We start from the raw sequence: 15783 nt of genomic DNA, 5'->3' as shown, positions 1-15783 counted from the left end.
GGAAAACGGATGAAGGGAAGAAACAAAGTCTGTATCTTCACAACTTTTATGTAAATCTAAAATTATTCCTAAGTAGTTAATTTAAAAATCATTTTTATATTAAAAACACAGTTTCTTGTTTGTCGCATAGCAAGTACTCAATAAATGTCTGCCATTTCTAATATTTCCCTGCGATTTCCAATCAACCTCTCCTCAGTTGTAGGTGAATCTCTACATTGACCCTACTTCTCATTCTGTTTACTTCTGATCTCATGAATATTTAGGTTTTTAGTCTCTAGTTCAGTGTTGCTTTCTACTTTAAAGTCCTGACATCATCCTTATCAATGATCCTTCTAGCCTTGTTTCCATAACTACTACACATCAATATAATAACCTATTTTTCCATTCCAGCCAAGAATAATCACATCTCATACTTCGAGCATTTGTAACTGCCTTATTTTTGACAACTTGAAATTTCCTCTTCTCAGCACACCATCTTTCTTCCACTTTCCCCTTCCTTTCTTCTTTATTCAACTAGCTCTCTGCGCTCCTTGTGATCTCTAGCCCCATGAGTACCCATTGTTCTTTTTCAGCCCATCCGCCTGGACCTCAGTATCAGGGTTTCGGCAGTACGTTTGCTTGTACCCTAGAATTGCTCACTTCCTTATTGGAAACTGCCACTCCAATCCATAGCCCTGGCCAAAACATTTCTTTTCCTGATAACCAGTTTTGCTAGAAAAAGTGACAAAACTGGAATAATGGCCTCATCACAAATGTTTCACCATGTCTATGGCAGAAACTGACAATTACCAAACACCACCATCATCTTCCCTTCCTTCTTTGTAAGAGAACCCTGACATTTCTCTGGTCACAATGAGGGAACAGAACTATATTTTCCAGCCTCCTTTGCAAATAGGTGTAGCTGATAAAAGTTCTGGCCAAATATATGAAAGCAAAACTTTTGTGATACTTCCAAAAAGGCTGCTGAAAGAGACCTAATGCAGCTGCAAGGAGCCGTTTTTGCTTTTCTGCTTTTCCTTTCTAGCCAGCACACATGGGTGTGATCAATGGAGATCCAGCACCTCTCTTGAACCATGAAGACAGAAGCTATAAACTAGGATGGTGAATTGAAAACAGGATGAGCCAGGGTCCCTCATGACTTGGAGCCACATGTTTGGAACCACCAAATAAACCCTGTCTGTGTACCTTGTGACTTCTTTTATATGAGATAAAGAGACTTCTGCCTTGGTTAACCCATCATTCTATTATCTATCCCACCCCCACTGCCAGCCACCCACGGTATCTTCATCTTCTCAGTCTCTCCAGTGATGTTATCTCCAACTTGACTCAAAAAAGTCTGATGTAATTTTCAGTTTCCTCCTTTTTTACTTTTATGTTGCTATCAATTATCCTCTCAGATTTTCCTTAACTCCTTTTTCTTGCATTTTCAGTCATTGAATGTGTTGGTTTCTCCAGCAAGCATCATCCATTTTCTTCTAAGGACAATAAATCAAACTGCTACTTCATTCTTTTCTCTTTTTCCAGGCATCCATTCACTCATTCATTTTTATTGTTTTACATCTGAATAGAGCAGCTTGCTACGATTTGCTTTCTTCATTACTGACTTCTTATTTCTTAAATCTTCAGTGTGAACTTACTACCAATTTGTATGTACAAATGTTCTATTAAGTCAAGAAATCTTCTTTCCTTGATACTTTCTTACCTTGGCTTCTGTAACATTGTACTCTAATTAGTTTCCTGATTTGATTACTCCTGGTCCCTCTCTCTCCTTCTATATTGCTACAGATAGGCTTTTTTTTTTTTTAACGGTTCGATCTGTGTCCTTTTTCCTACCCTCCCTATACCTCCCTCTCTTTATAATCTCACCTGCTCAAATCACTGTGTATAACTCAATATGTAACCTAGACCTCTTTTCTGAGTTCCTGGCCCAGATTTCCAATGGCGTATTTGGTACAATATGTAATATAGTATAGTTTTCTTCTAAATATCCTGCCAGCACCTTAAATTGTCTTTGAACAAAACTGAATGACTCATTTTCCCTCCCGAGTCTAGGGATTCTCCTACCGTTTTTGTTAACACCGCCATTTCCATCTTCTAGGAGCTCAAACCCAATCCTCACATCTGGCCCTCTCTATTACCACAGTAGTCAGTCCCACTGGACAATGGAATTCTTTGCTTCTGTACTTATAATCTGAGACACTTTAGATTGAAACTATAGTTAGGAACTCAGCAAGAGTGATCTGCCGACTTGCAGTAAGAAAAGACAGAATGGGAAGAAAAAAAAACTTCTACCGAAGATCTGACAGGAACGTGTAGGGAGAGACTGGTTGTTGGGATTGAGAGAAGTTTCAAAATTAAAAACAAAAATGGGTTCAACAAACAAGGATTTGGGAGTGGTTAGAGAGGAGGAGCAGGGAGTCATTCATTCATTCAACAAACATTTAGCCATCCAGGCCTACAGGGAGCCATTCTAGGTTGACCGTAAAGCATCCAGCTGAATAGTTCTCTATTTTACTCCATCATGGGGGGACCTATGGTGGGGTCCTCAGGATTTGGTGTCTCTGATGTCAAAAGAACCAGAAACTGTATTTTACTGAGTGTCCATGGGCCATCTGCATATCTATGGAGAGAGCTATTGAAAATTAGATTTGTGGACACCCCATGCTCACTGAATCCAATTTGCAGGCCTGAGAATCTTATTTTTAACAAGCTACTCTGATGATATGATACGAAACCACCAGGATAGTCTTACAATTTAAGTATTAGACTAGGGAGGCCTGCCCAGGCTACACTGTTCCTTGCGTGATCCCAGTGGATCCTCTGGCTCCCAACTGAGGAGTAAAATCACGTTTATTACGTGAACTGCCCTTCTCTCATGGTATGTGATCTTTAGGATATCACCATGTGCTTGGATAGAATTTAAGTCTGCCCCATCAGCTTTCCTGTGCTGATGAGCTTAGACTTTTAAAACTCCAGGAGGCAGAACCAGCCCTGGCTTCCTTTCCCCATCTCCAACCCCACTGCCACCATCTTGGACACGATCCACAGCCCCTGGAGATCAGTTTCTGATACTAGTTCTTCCACCTCTAGCAAAATTTTTCAGGAAGAGCAATGGACAGAACTCTATTTGTGCTGTCTAAAGTACACAGGCCTGCATGAAACAGCTTACAATTTAAGACCAACCAGAATTAGGAAGGAACACAAACTCATATATAGAAGAATTTATAGGAATCAGGGATTAATAGATTAGCAAAGAGTGATCTCTGATGTGATTACCTACTTCAAATAACTAATATGCTAGCAAGGGTGAGGGGGAAGAGATTATTCTTGTCATTTATGGTCCAGAAGTTAATCCAGGATCAATGATAAAAGTTACAAGTTAACACATTTTACCTCAATATAAAGAAGACTCTATTATTGAAAGATGTCTGGAGAGGAAATAGGCTGATTTGAAATGTAATGATCTTCCTCTCTCTAGAAACGCCACTTAGAATTTATGCTGAGAAAATAATTCACTACTGTTTCCTTCTATTTCAGAGAGTCTATGATTCCATTGACTTCCATGTTAGATGTGAGCTTTGAGATGTATTTCAAACCCCCTGTTTTATGCTTGAAGAAAAAACAAGGCCCAGATACTATCCTGTGCAAGTCTCACAATTAGTTGATAAAATGATCTCACCTATCTTGAGTTCTGGTACAGTATTCTTTCCCCAACACAAGAAGTTGGCTTTATTCCCCACTTAGGGAAATCAAAATATTCAAATAACTATTTTTTAATCTTTATGTATGAAATTTTTGTTTTCCTTCTGTTCAGAATTATAGTTTCACCCTCCTTTCCAACAGAGCTGGATATCCTACTGCTTGTGGAAAGTCTAAAAATTTATCTCAACTCCATTTCCCCATCAGGTTGTATCTTCAAAAAATTTTAAACTACATATTTGTTGACATCTTAAGGTACTGAAATCTAATTTGGGGACTTTGCCATAAACATTTAGAACTGACTGAACTCTGCGTTTCAGAATTAGGTTGACATGAACTCTGACTAAATGAATATCTATTTCAAGGATGTTAATTTCCATTGTCTGGGAAGACACTTCCCTTCCTCCTTATTCAATCAACTGACATGTAGAAAATCCAGACCAGCTGCCTTTGAATATTGAGTGTTTCATTGCACTTAAAAGGGGATAGAAAAATTTACCTTATTGTCAAGGTAAACTGTGAATGGTCTGAGATTCTACCCTACATTCAAGCCAACAGGTTAACCAGCTGCAGAAAGACATGTGATTCCTGGGTCAGAGTCAAAGGGCACTTGATAACTTACAACAGTAGCAGCAACCAGTGACAGCACTTGTGTTGGTTGCCCACAAGGCAAAACAAACATCCCCACATGCAGTTACAGGAAAGGAACCCTGACCTTAGGGAACCCAAATCTTTCATGACAGCAGTACACATGCCTGACCCTTTACTCTGAAGGGAGACACTGTCACTATCTTCTAAGGCTGCTCACTATACAAACATCCTTGGAAAGATGGTTCAGAACAAAAGCAGTCAGTGCCTCTGCTTGCAACACGTGCAGAAACACAAGAGACCCTCGGAGAATGGTCTCCAGCACTTACCCTGATGGGTTCTGCTTGCCCTTTCAAGTAAAATGTTCATCTTTCCTCTGTTGACTGCCTCCTGTTTTGACTACAGAGACGATTGTTATTTGAGAGGGGGAGCATGGCAAACCTGAAGCATTTTCTATCCTCAAGTTACATTATTCTGACTTTCCATGGAAATAGCTCTGAAACCCTGCCTTTAAGTCTCTGTTCCAAGTCCTTGTAAAGGGCAAAGACACCACGATGTTTAAGATTCAGGGCAGGGGGCACTGGGTTTGAACTCTGACTCTCTCCCTTGCTAGATGTGTAGTATAAATTGCTCATTTAACCTTCTGTGCCTTCATTCCTTCCTTTGTAAAAAGAAGATGTAATGACTTTACCATAAAGATCTTCATGAGACCCAAATGACATAATACATGCAAAGTGCTCAGCACAGACACTGGCACATGACAATAAGTGTTAAAGAGGACCAATCACAAGTACAGAAATTGAAACTGTGGTTTTAAAACTCCCAGCAAACAAAATTCCAGGACCAGATAGCTTCACAGGTGAATTCTATCAAACATTTAGAGAAGAGTTAACACCTATCCTTCTGAAACTCTTCCCAAAAATTGCAGAGGAAGGAATTCTCCCAAACTCATTCTATGAGGCCACCATTACCCTGATACCAAAACCAGACAATGATAGCACAAAAAAGAAAATTAGTGACCAATGTCACTTATAAATATAGATGCAAATATCCTCAATAAAATACTAGTAATCCGAATCCAACAATATGTTAAAAGGATCATACACCATGATCAAGTGGGATTTATCCCAGGAATGCAAGGATTTTCCAGTATCCACAAATCAATCAATGTGATACACCACACCAACAAATTGAAGAATAGAAACCATATGATCATCTCAATAGATGCAGAAAAAGCTTTTGACTTTGGCAAACATTGACACCCATTTATGATAAAAAACTCTCCAGAAACTGGGCACAGAGGGAACATACCTCAACATAATAAGGGCCATATATGACAAACATCATACTCAATGGTGAAAAGCTAGAAGCATTTCCTTTAAGATCAGGAACAAGACAAGGATGTCCACTCTCGCCAGTCTTATTCAACGTAGTTTTGGAAGTCCTAGCCATGTCATTCAGAGAAGAAAAAGAAATAAAAGGAATCCAAATTGGAAAAGAAGGAGTAAAACTATCACTGTTTGCAGATGACATGACACTATACATAGAAAATCCTAAAGATGCTACCAGAAAACTACTAGAGCTCATCAATGAATTCAGTAAAGTTGCAGGACCCAAAATTAACACACAGAAATCCATTGCACTTCTATACACTAACAATGAAAGATCAGAAAGAGAAATTAAAGAAACAATCCCATTTACCATAGCATCAAAAAGAATAAAATATCTAGGAATAAACCTACCTAAGTAGACAAAAGACCTGTACTCCAAAAACTATAAGATGCTGATGAAAGAAACTGAAGATGACACAAACAGTTGGAAAAATATACCATATCCTTGGATAGGAAGAATCAAATTGTCAAAATGACTATACTACCCAAGACAATCTACAGATTCAGTGCAATCCCTATCAAATTACCAATGGCAGTTTTCTCAGAACTAGAACAAAAATCTTAAAATTTGTATGGGAACACAAAAGTCCCTGAATTGCCAAAGCAAACTTGAGAAAGAAAAACAGAGCCAGGAATCAGACTCCCTGACTTCAGACTATACTATACTTCAGACTACACTAAAGTCACCAAAACAGTATGGTACTGGCCCAAAAACAGAAATATAGATCAATGGACCAGGATAGAAAGCCCAGAAATAAAGCCACGCACCTATTGTCAATTAATGTACAACAAAGGAGGCAAGACTATACAATGGAGGAAAGACAGTCTCTTCAATAAATGGTGCTGGAAAAACTCATTAACTACATGTAAAAAATGAAATGAGAACATTTTTTAACCTCATACACAAAAACAGACTCAAAATGGATTAAAGACCTAAATGTATGACTGGATAATATAAAACTCTTAGAGGAAAACATAGGCAGAGCAATCTTTGACGTGAGTCGCAGCAGTATCTTTTTTGAGCCATCTCCTAAAGTAAAGGCAATAAAAACAAAAATAAACAAATGGGACCTAATTAAACTCAAAATCTTTTGCACAGCAAAGGAAACCATAGACAAAATGAAAAGACAACCCACAGAATGGGAGAAAATAATTGCAAATGATGCGACCAACAAGGGATTAGTCTACAAAATTTACAAACAGCTCATGCAGCTCAATATCAGAAAACAAACAACCCAATCAAAAAATGGGCAGAAGACCTAAGAAGACATTTCTCCAAAGAAGACATACAGATGGCCAAGAGGCACATGAAAAGATGCTCAACATCAGTAATTATCAGAGAAATGCAAATCAAAACTAAAATGAGATACCACCTCACACCAGTCAGAATGGCCATCATCAAAAAGTCTACAGACAATAAATGCTGGAGAGGGTGTGGAGAAATGAGAATCCTCCTACACTGTTTGTGGGAATGTAAATTGGTACAGCCACTATGGAGAGCAGTGTGGAGGTTCCTTAAAGAACTAAAAATAGAGCTATACCATATGATCCAGCAATTCCCACGGCTGGGCTTATATCCCTAGAAAAACATAGGTCAAAAGGATACATGCACCCCAATGTTCACTGCAGCACTGTTTACAATAGCCAAGACATGGATGCAACCTAAATGTCCATCGACAAATGAATGGATAAAGAAGATGTGGTACATATATATAGTGGAATACTACTCGGCCATTAAAAAGAATGAAATAATGCCATTTGCAGCAACATGGATGGACCTGGAGATGATCATACTAAGTGAAGTAAGTCAGGCAGAGAAAGACGAATATATGATATCACTTATATGTGGAATCTAAAAAAAATGATACAAACGAACTTATTTACAAAACAGAAACAGACTCACAGACTTAGAGAACAAACTTATGGTTACCGGGGGAGGGATAGATTGGGAGTTTGAGACTGACATGTACACACCGCTATATTTAAAATAGATAACCAACAAGGACCTACTATATAGCACAGGGAGCTCTGCTCAATATCCTGTAGTAACCTAAATGGGAAAAGAATATGAAAAAGAATAGGTACACGTATATGTATAACTGAATCACTGTGCTGTACACCTGAAACTAACACAACATTGTTAATCAGCTATGTGCCAATATAAAATAAAAAAATTTTTTTAGAAAACTCAAAAAAAGTGTTAAAGAATTGTTAGCTCTTATTGTTTTTGGAGTCTGTATTAGCTAAAGACCAACTTGCTATAATGAAGAGATCAAAGAATGAGTTGTTTCAAAAATAGACTTTTGTCTCATGTGAGTGGGCTCTGCTCCAGAATGCCACCCAGGCTGGTGGGGCAACTCTTCTATCCTCAATATGCTCCAGCCACTGCTTCTTCCTACCAGGAGAAAGGAAAGGAAGGAACTTGTCCGGGCCAAGGATCTTTGAGAGCTTAAGTTAGAAGGTGCATACATTGCTTCTACCACATTCGGTACCTAAGTCCTTAGAACTTAGCCCTATGGTCACACCTGGCTGCCACCATCTGCCCAGCAACAATTCTATTTCTTTGGAAAAAGAAGAAACAGATTTTGGTGGGCAACTGAAAGGACCAAGAATAAAAATAAATATCACTTCTCTATTCCACTTGAATTTTGAAGCTATTGAGAAATAAGAAAAAAGTGTAAACAGGGAAAATGTCATCATTATTAGAAACTATAACTTGGAAGAGTCACATGGGGATTGACCACTCCATTCCCCAGTCTTTAATCTAGACCTTAGAGTAAACTATTCTGGGATATTTTCAGTGAGTAGAGCCAGCCTACTTTTCCATGTCACTGCCTCTTGCCATTCCAGAGAGAGAAAAAGGGAAAAAGAGACCCAATTCCTCATGCCCGGGCCACTGATAGGTGTGCTTCACATATGTGAGGAGAGTGGAGAGTGGCTGTCACCCACCCAGGCTTTCTACCATAGGGAGAATTAAGGAATAAGGCAAGAGGCTAGGAGCGCTCATCCTTCCTCATGGAAACTCGAGCAACAGGAAAAAGATTTTCCTGGCCAGACATGACCACCATCACCACCATCATTATTATTATAAGGCAAACTACTTTGGTAAAAACTTCTCTTAAGGGCCTTGTCCACTGTCCATTATTTTGTTCAATGACACCAATGAGATGCAGAACTAAGTCAGAGTTTAGACTGAGAAAAAAGGTTTGTCTCTTCTGTCAAAGCGCTGCATAATGTCTTTCATTTACCTGTTTGCTCTGCCAGGAAGCACAGAATTCAGTTTTGTACTTAGTGCAACAGTTTCCCTCTGCCCTTATTTCTGGCACATTTATTTGTGCTTCTGCCTGACTACTCTTCCTGCTTCATCTGTTACTTCCCTCTAGACGTCACCACTTTTAAGTTTTCATGTCAGCTGCCACAAATTCTTTTTAGGTAGGATATAAATTATCCTCATAGAGATGCAATCAGTAAATGCAGTGATGTAGGAAAAAATGTTGAAGAGAAACATGCTATCCATGAGTGCTTTTGGAGAAGGTGTTGGCCAATTAAACTTGGGAGCATTTACAGGAGACAGATTGGCTCAGTACAGAAGTAGCCTTAAGATGAAGCGATGATGACTATGAATCGTGGTTTCAATCTTGTCTGCCTTTCTGGAGCTGTGACATTTTTTCATGATCCTTCTCTCTGACACTGCTAACTTGAAATTATTTGCACTGTCCATGAAATTCTTTACTTTTTGACCCCTCTAATATTCCCCATTGTGGTTGTCATGTCTTCGACTATTTCCTACCCTGCAGATTATCTGCTTTCTTTTCTGGACCTGAGTAAAAAGGGCCCAGAGTGGGAACACTTGGGAGAACTGATGTGTGGATCCATGCAAAACACCGCCTTAACACTCCTACAAATGAGTAGGTGACACTGTAAGAAGGTTGTAAGTGCTTTCTTTTATAGGTGGAGTCATATTGCAATTTGGGTCATTATTCACAGGCTGATGAGAAAACTCAGGTGACGCACTTAAAGATGCAAAAACTGAGGCCAAAGAGGCCAAGTGGCCTGTTCAGGTAACACAGTCGGTAGTGGGTACAGAATCTAGACTCTGCACCTCTGAATTGAGAGCACTTACAAAAAGTAAATCTTCTAATGGCCACCATGCAAGCACTTTGCTGTGATGCTGAAGCCAACCTATCCCATGAACTCTTTATCTCCAGGAGGTGAATATAATTGTCCCAACTTTACACATGATGAAACTATTTTAAAAAGTAATCAAAACAACCAACATGGTGGCAGTAGATAAAACAATGCCCCACCCCTCCCACCAAAGATGTGCATATTCTAATCCCCAGATTGGATGGCAAGAGGGTCTTCACAGATGTTACTAAGGGAAGAAGCTTGAGATGGAATGGTTATCCTCTATTACCTTGGTGGACCCATGTAACCACAAGAGGCCTTATAAGAAGAAGACAGGAGGGTCAGAGTCAAAGGAGGAGATGTGATGAGAGAGAGAAAGAAAGAGAAAAAGAGAGAGAGAGAAGATTTGAACATACTCTGCTGCTGGCCTTGAAGATGGAGGGCCACAGGCCAAGGAATGCAGGCAGCCTCTAAAAGCTGGAAAAGGCAAGGAAACCAATTCTCCCCTAGTGCCTTCAGAAGGAAGGCAGCCCTGTCAACACCTTGATTTTAGGGTTTCTGACTTCCAGTACTGTAAGATAATTAATCTGTATTGTTTTAAGCCACTAAGTTTGTGGTAATTTAGGAATTACCACCAATAGGAAACTAATCCGTTGGTTATCGATTTTAAGAAGGCAAGGGAGGCATTTGGGGAAAAAAACACTCCTCTGTTATAATCATGTCTAGAGAAGAATAGAAGAGCTGCTCTCTGTACCTCTCCCTGACCATTCTGCAGGAGAGGACCAGGAAGGTCTGGCAGTACTCCCCCCATCCCTGCACTCCACCCTTAGATACATCTGGGCCTGAAAAAGAACCTCCACTTTACAGATGATAGCGGTGCCTTACGGGCGCCAGCCTTGCCTTGCCTTTGCAAAGAAATGTGGAAGAACACAGCCAATGCACAGTTTCATTACAGCTTTGCCTTTTCCAGATGTTTAGCTCATGTCAGAAGCCAGGAAATACATTGCTTACAGCCCACATGTGTTTCTGAAGAAGGGTCCTGATAAATGTGTCTGGTCTTTGCAAATAACCCAAAAAACTGGCCTGATTCCTAGGAGAAGAATGGTTTTACTACAGTAAGTTCGACATTACACAAGCAGTGTCAGTTATACAGCTTTAAGTGTTTGTTCTTATTTTAAAATTAATAAAGCCTTTTTGACGATGCTATTTGCAACTATGCATCTAAGGTTCTTGTACATGGGGAAAAACACATTTTTACCTAGACCTTGACGGTCTCACACAGGTGGATCTAAGAAAAGACCATTAAAAGAGACTAAGTGACCCAGAAGTGTCAGAAAGCTTTTCTTTTCTGAACACAGGGCAGCATATATCTGGTCAGTGCTTTATTTACCCAGAAATTCCACAACCATTATCAGAATTGATTCCAACGACTATGCTACAATAAGGTGAATTTTTATGGAAAAGGAAGACTCCAAGAAGATTATGCAACACCATACAGCCAGTAACTGGTAGCATCAAAAACTGTGCTCAAGTCATCTGACCTCCAAGTTCAAAAATTTTTTTAAGGATATTTCAGGTCTTCAATAGGATACAACAGGAATTGAATCACTGGTTTAACTACACACATCAAACAGTTAAAATTTCCCTTGAAGTTGAGATGCTACACTGTGGGTTAATCTTCAGAGAGCAGGGCAGGAATACGTGTGTGGAATCTGTTGAGGAAAGACTACTGAGGAATTCCTACAGTGGAGGAAACTGAAGCTAGAATATGAGATAATCAATGCTTGTTCTACCTAAAATGCCCCTTATTGGTCTAGTAAAAATTAATATAACCAGATTTAAGAATCATCTGGTCATTTGACTGACCAATCTTTTAGGAGGTTTCTCTGCTTGATTCAAGATATGAGATATGAAACTGTTTCCCACTGAACATTCATATCAACTAGGATATTCAAGATGGCTCTTTGCTCTTGACAGAACTTCGCTGTTCCCAGAAAATTAACATGTGCCTCTACACAAAGGCCATTGACAAAGTATAGTCTTACATTTGTGTACGTATCAAAGAAAAGTCCTAAGCTGCAAATTGGACTTTTAAAAATTTATGAGAATACCTCACTTAAAAAACAAAGAAAACAGACTCCCATATTTTCCCTGAATTCACAACCTACGGCATTTGAAAATTCATTTAAAAATCAAGTTACCCAACAGATTTTATAGTATAGAAAAGAATTTTGACTTCTGATTACCTTCCATGTTATAAACATCCAATATATAAATTTTCATTAGCCTTTTGAGGTTCTAAGGAAGCCATATGTCCATTTAATACTTGTTTAAAGTAGATATACCAGAATCCTATTCTGGCTGTGGGTGTGCAAGAGCTTTGAGTTAATGTCTACTGTTTTGTTTCCTAGAACATTCTTCACAATGATGTTTTTTAAAGTGATTTTAATCTTAATAACATTGAGTCAATGTCATCAGAAACTATGAGATATTTTTCAGTGTCTGTTTTATAGACTATTAGTCACACCAAATGTTAACGTGGATTTGATGATCAAATAAGTTTGGGAAACACTAGGCAAAGAAAAGTGAATCAGATTCCTTTATGACAGATCTCTAATGTATTATTGTGCTGTGTAGTATTGTGTAGTACTACCATGTAATACTACTACTAATTTTCCAAGAGATGGAACTGGTATGCAATATTTTCCAAACTTATTTGACACTGGATCCATTTTCAGACCTTATCACATGATGTTAGTATGCCAAGGAAAATACTTTGAGAAAATTTGATCTATGGTAAAAGATCCCAGGTTCTTCCCTTGGATTGTTCCTAGGGCTCAGAGTCCTTATTTTACAGATATGGTTTGGAATACCTATGACGTACCCATCCACATTGAAATCATCTGCCATTTCTCTGCCTAAGCACACGGATTCCTCCAATCCAGCTTTTCACTATGTGGAGGAGTTTAATGTTATTTTTATACCTCAAGTACTCACTGCAGGGGCTCTTCTCTATATCGCCTATAAAAATATTGTACGCTTTTCTTCTGATCAAGCTTGACCATCAAAAATCTCTGTAGTTTAGCCACATTATTTTGACTACATGCACAAAGAGTTTCACCGAGTTTATTTTGGAAGGTTTTGATCTGAGTTTTTGTTGAGGGGTAGTAGGAAAAGCAGTCCTATGAGATATATTATGGCAATTACTGTAGAGATTGTATTTAAGTCCCTTTGCAAAGATCCATATGCGTTTTTTAGTATTAGAACTAGGAAAACAGCATGTTTTCTCCTCATCAAACTATAATTGAGTCTCTTTTTATTCTGAACACCAGGAAGCTTAAAGCCAAGTAAGAGCACAACTAGATCAAGGATTTATGCTCTTACAGACTGCACATTTGTGTTATATTTTCACCTCTCTCTAACTTGTGTTAACCTCTCCCTCTAATTTATATTTTCTCTGCTGTTATCTTGCTTTTTTTTTTTTTTTCCTGTTCCTGCTATACTATTTTATGTGTTCTCATTTTAATCAGATTTATTTTTTCTTTTTGGAATGATTTGATAAAAGAAGAAAACAAAGAATGTAAAAAAAGAAAGAAAAATAACTCTGGTTCTAGTAATTCTTGATGACTAGAAGCAGTGATACCAGATATAACTGATACTGGGTGAGTACTTAACATTCATAGTTCAATTTGGAATGCATGTCAACAAAGTTCATGGTAGCTAATTTTTTTCTGGTTTTATAATAGTGCTAGCATACACATTATAGGAACCAAACTCTTCAATCCTCCTTAATTGCTTCAGTTAAAAATCCATGAGTATCTAAAGGGGTGACCAAGATAGTTATGAACAGGGAGGTCAACCAAGATGGCAATACAGGAGGCTCCTGAATTCCCCTCCTATGTACACACTGAATCTATGGCTACACAAAGAGCAATTACCTCTGAAAGAAATCTGAAACTAGGGAACAATTCCTACACATCAAGCAAATTAGAAAATTACCCACATCAAAATGGGTAGAAAAGGCTGAGATACACACATGCCATAAACTCCACCCCTGCACAGCACCATACAATTGGAAGGGAACTCCTCATTTCCAGATTCTCCATGAGGAGCAAAGAGTTTGCTCCAACATTTAATACCCAAACTTTTAAAACTCTCAGTTGAGGTACAGGCCCCTAAAACATCTATTTCTTAAAGCCAATGAGGCTTGTATCTGTAAGACTATAGCAAACAAAGGAATAGTTGTTAACAGGTATGCAAGTGCTTGCAATAGAGCTATTCTCCCAGGGTTCAGTACAGAGGGAGCAGGCAAAATTGCCCAAGTCCTAGTCTTTCCCCCAAAAGGAGTCCATCTGCATACTTTGAAAGCTGCTGCCTGAGATTTAGGCCTTTTGATTTAGCACACATACAGGGGCTAGCTGGAAATTCCTGGAAACCAGGGAAACTAACAAACACCTTTCTCATTGACTCCTGGTACCCTGCTCCAAGTCACCAGTATCTTCCTGGAAGAAGCTTCCTGGAAAAGCATCCCAGCTTTTGCAGCTGCTGCACAAGGGGCAAGTCCCCGGTATGTCTGGCACTAATAGCCAGTGGGGCTTCCCTTCACAGGTCCAACAGGGCTATGGCAATTACAGGTAACTCCCGCAGCTATACACCTGGATCCAGTACAGAGGAAGCAGGAAGAAAAATACCCATCTCTGGTTTCTCTATGAAACGGACTTACCTACATACATTCCCTTCCACCTAAGGGGGTCCACATTCTAGACACTGAATGCAATCCTCCCTCTAGGGACACTGACAGGTCTTGGCACACCCTCAACTACTGTAAGTCACTAAGAACAAAGAGGGCAGCTTGGTCAATTACAAAGTCTTGAGAGAAAACCAGGATCCTAGGCTGGACTGATTGATGAGGTTCATCTCCTATATGAGAGCACTCTGTCAGGACTGGGAAATGTGGCTGCTCTATTTCATGCATAGAAAACAACACAGACAGTCAAGGAAAATGAATAAAAAGGAATGTGTTTCAAATAAAAGAACAAGATAATTCTCCAGAAACAGATCTTAATGACACAAACTTTAGTAATTAACCTGGTAGAGAGTTCAAAATAATGCTGGTAAAGATGCTCATCAAGGTCAGGAGAGCAATGCATGAACAAAGGAAGAATTTCAACAAAGAGAAAGAAAATATTAAAAAATACCAAAGAGAAATCACAGATCAGAAGAATATAATAATTGAACTGAAAAATTCAATAGAGGAGTTTAACAGCAGACTAGATCAACCAAAAGAGAAGATCAGCAAACTGAAAGACAAGGCAGTGGAATTCATCCAATCGAGGAGTGAAAGGAAAAATGAATGAAAAAAATGAAGATAGCTTAAGGGACTTACGGGACACCATCAAGCAGCCAATATTCAAACTATAAGGGATCCCAGAAGTAGAGAGAAAGGAGCAGAAAGCTTATTCAAAGAAATAATGACTGAAAATTTCCCTAACCTAGATAAATAAACAGACTTTCAGATGCAGGAAACCAATAGAATTCCAAATAAGAGGAATCCAAAGAGAGCCACACCGAGATACACCATAATTAAGTTGTCGAAAATTAAAAACAAGAAAAAAACGTTTAAAAGCAGCAAGAGAAAAGCAACTTTTTACATACAAGGGAACCCTGTCATCAGAATTTTTAGCAGAAATTTTGCAAGCCAGAAGGGAGGGGCATGATTTAGTCAAAATGCTGAAAGAAAAAAACTGCCAACGAGAATACTCCACTGCAAAATTATCTTTCAGAATTGAAGGAAAAATAGTTTTCCAAGCAAACACAAGCTAAAGGAGTTCATCACCACGAGACCAGACTTACAAGAAAAGTTAAAGGGGATTCTTCAGCTGAAACAAAAGGATGTTAATTAGTAACATGAAAAAAAGATGATAGTATAAAACTCATTGGTAAAAGTAAATATAGAATTAAATTCAGGATACTTTAA

General features: G+C 38.7%; 1 long non-coding RNA gene across 1 annotated transcript in view; it reads right to left on the bottom strand.

Moving 5' to 3' along the window:
• The window catches only part of LOC137768871 (uncharacterized), a 68747-nt gene that overhangs the window by 8608 nt on the left and 44356 nt on the right, over positions 1-15783 (bottom strand). The window lies entirely within an intron of this gene.

Source organism: Eschrichtius robustus, chromosome 8 (genome assembly GCF_028021215.1).
Source record: "Eschrichtius robustus isolate mEscRob2 chromosome 8, mEscRob2.pri, whole genome shotgun sequence".
NCBI lineage: Eukaryota > Metazoa > Chordata > Mammalia > Artiodactyla > Eschrichtiidae > Eschrichtius > Eschrichtius robustus.
This window is presented reverse-complemented; position numbering and strand designations above follow the sequence as displayed.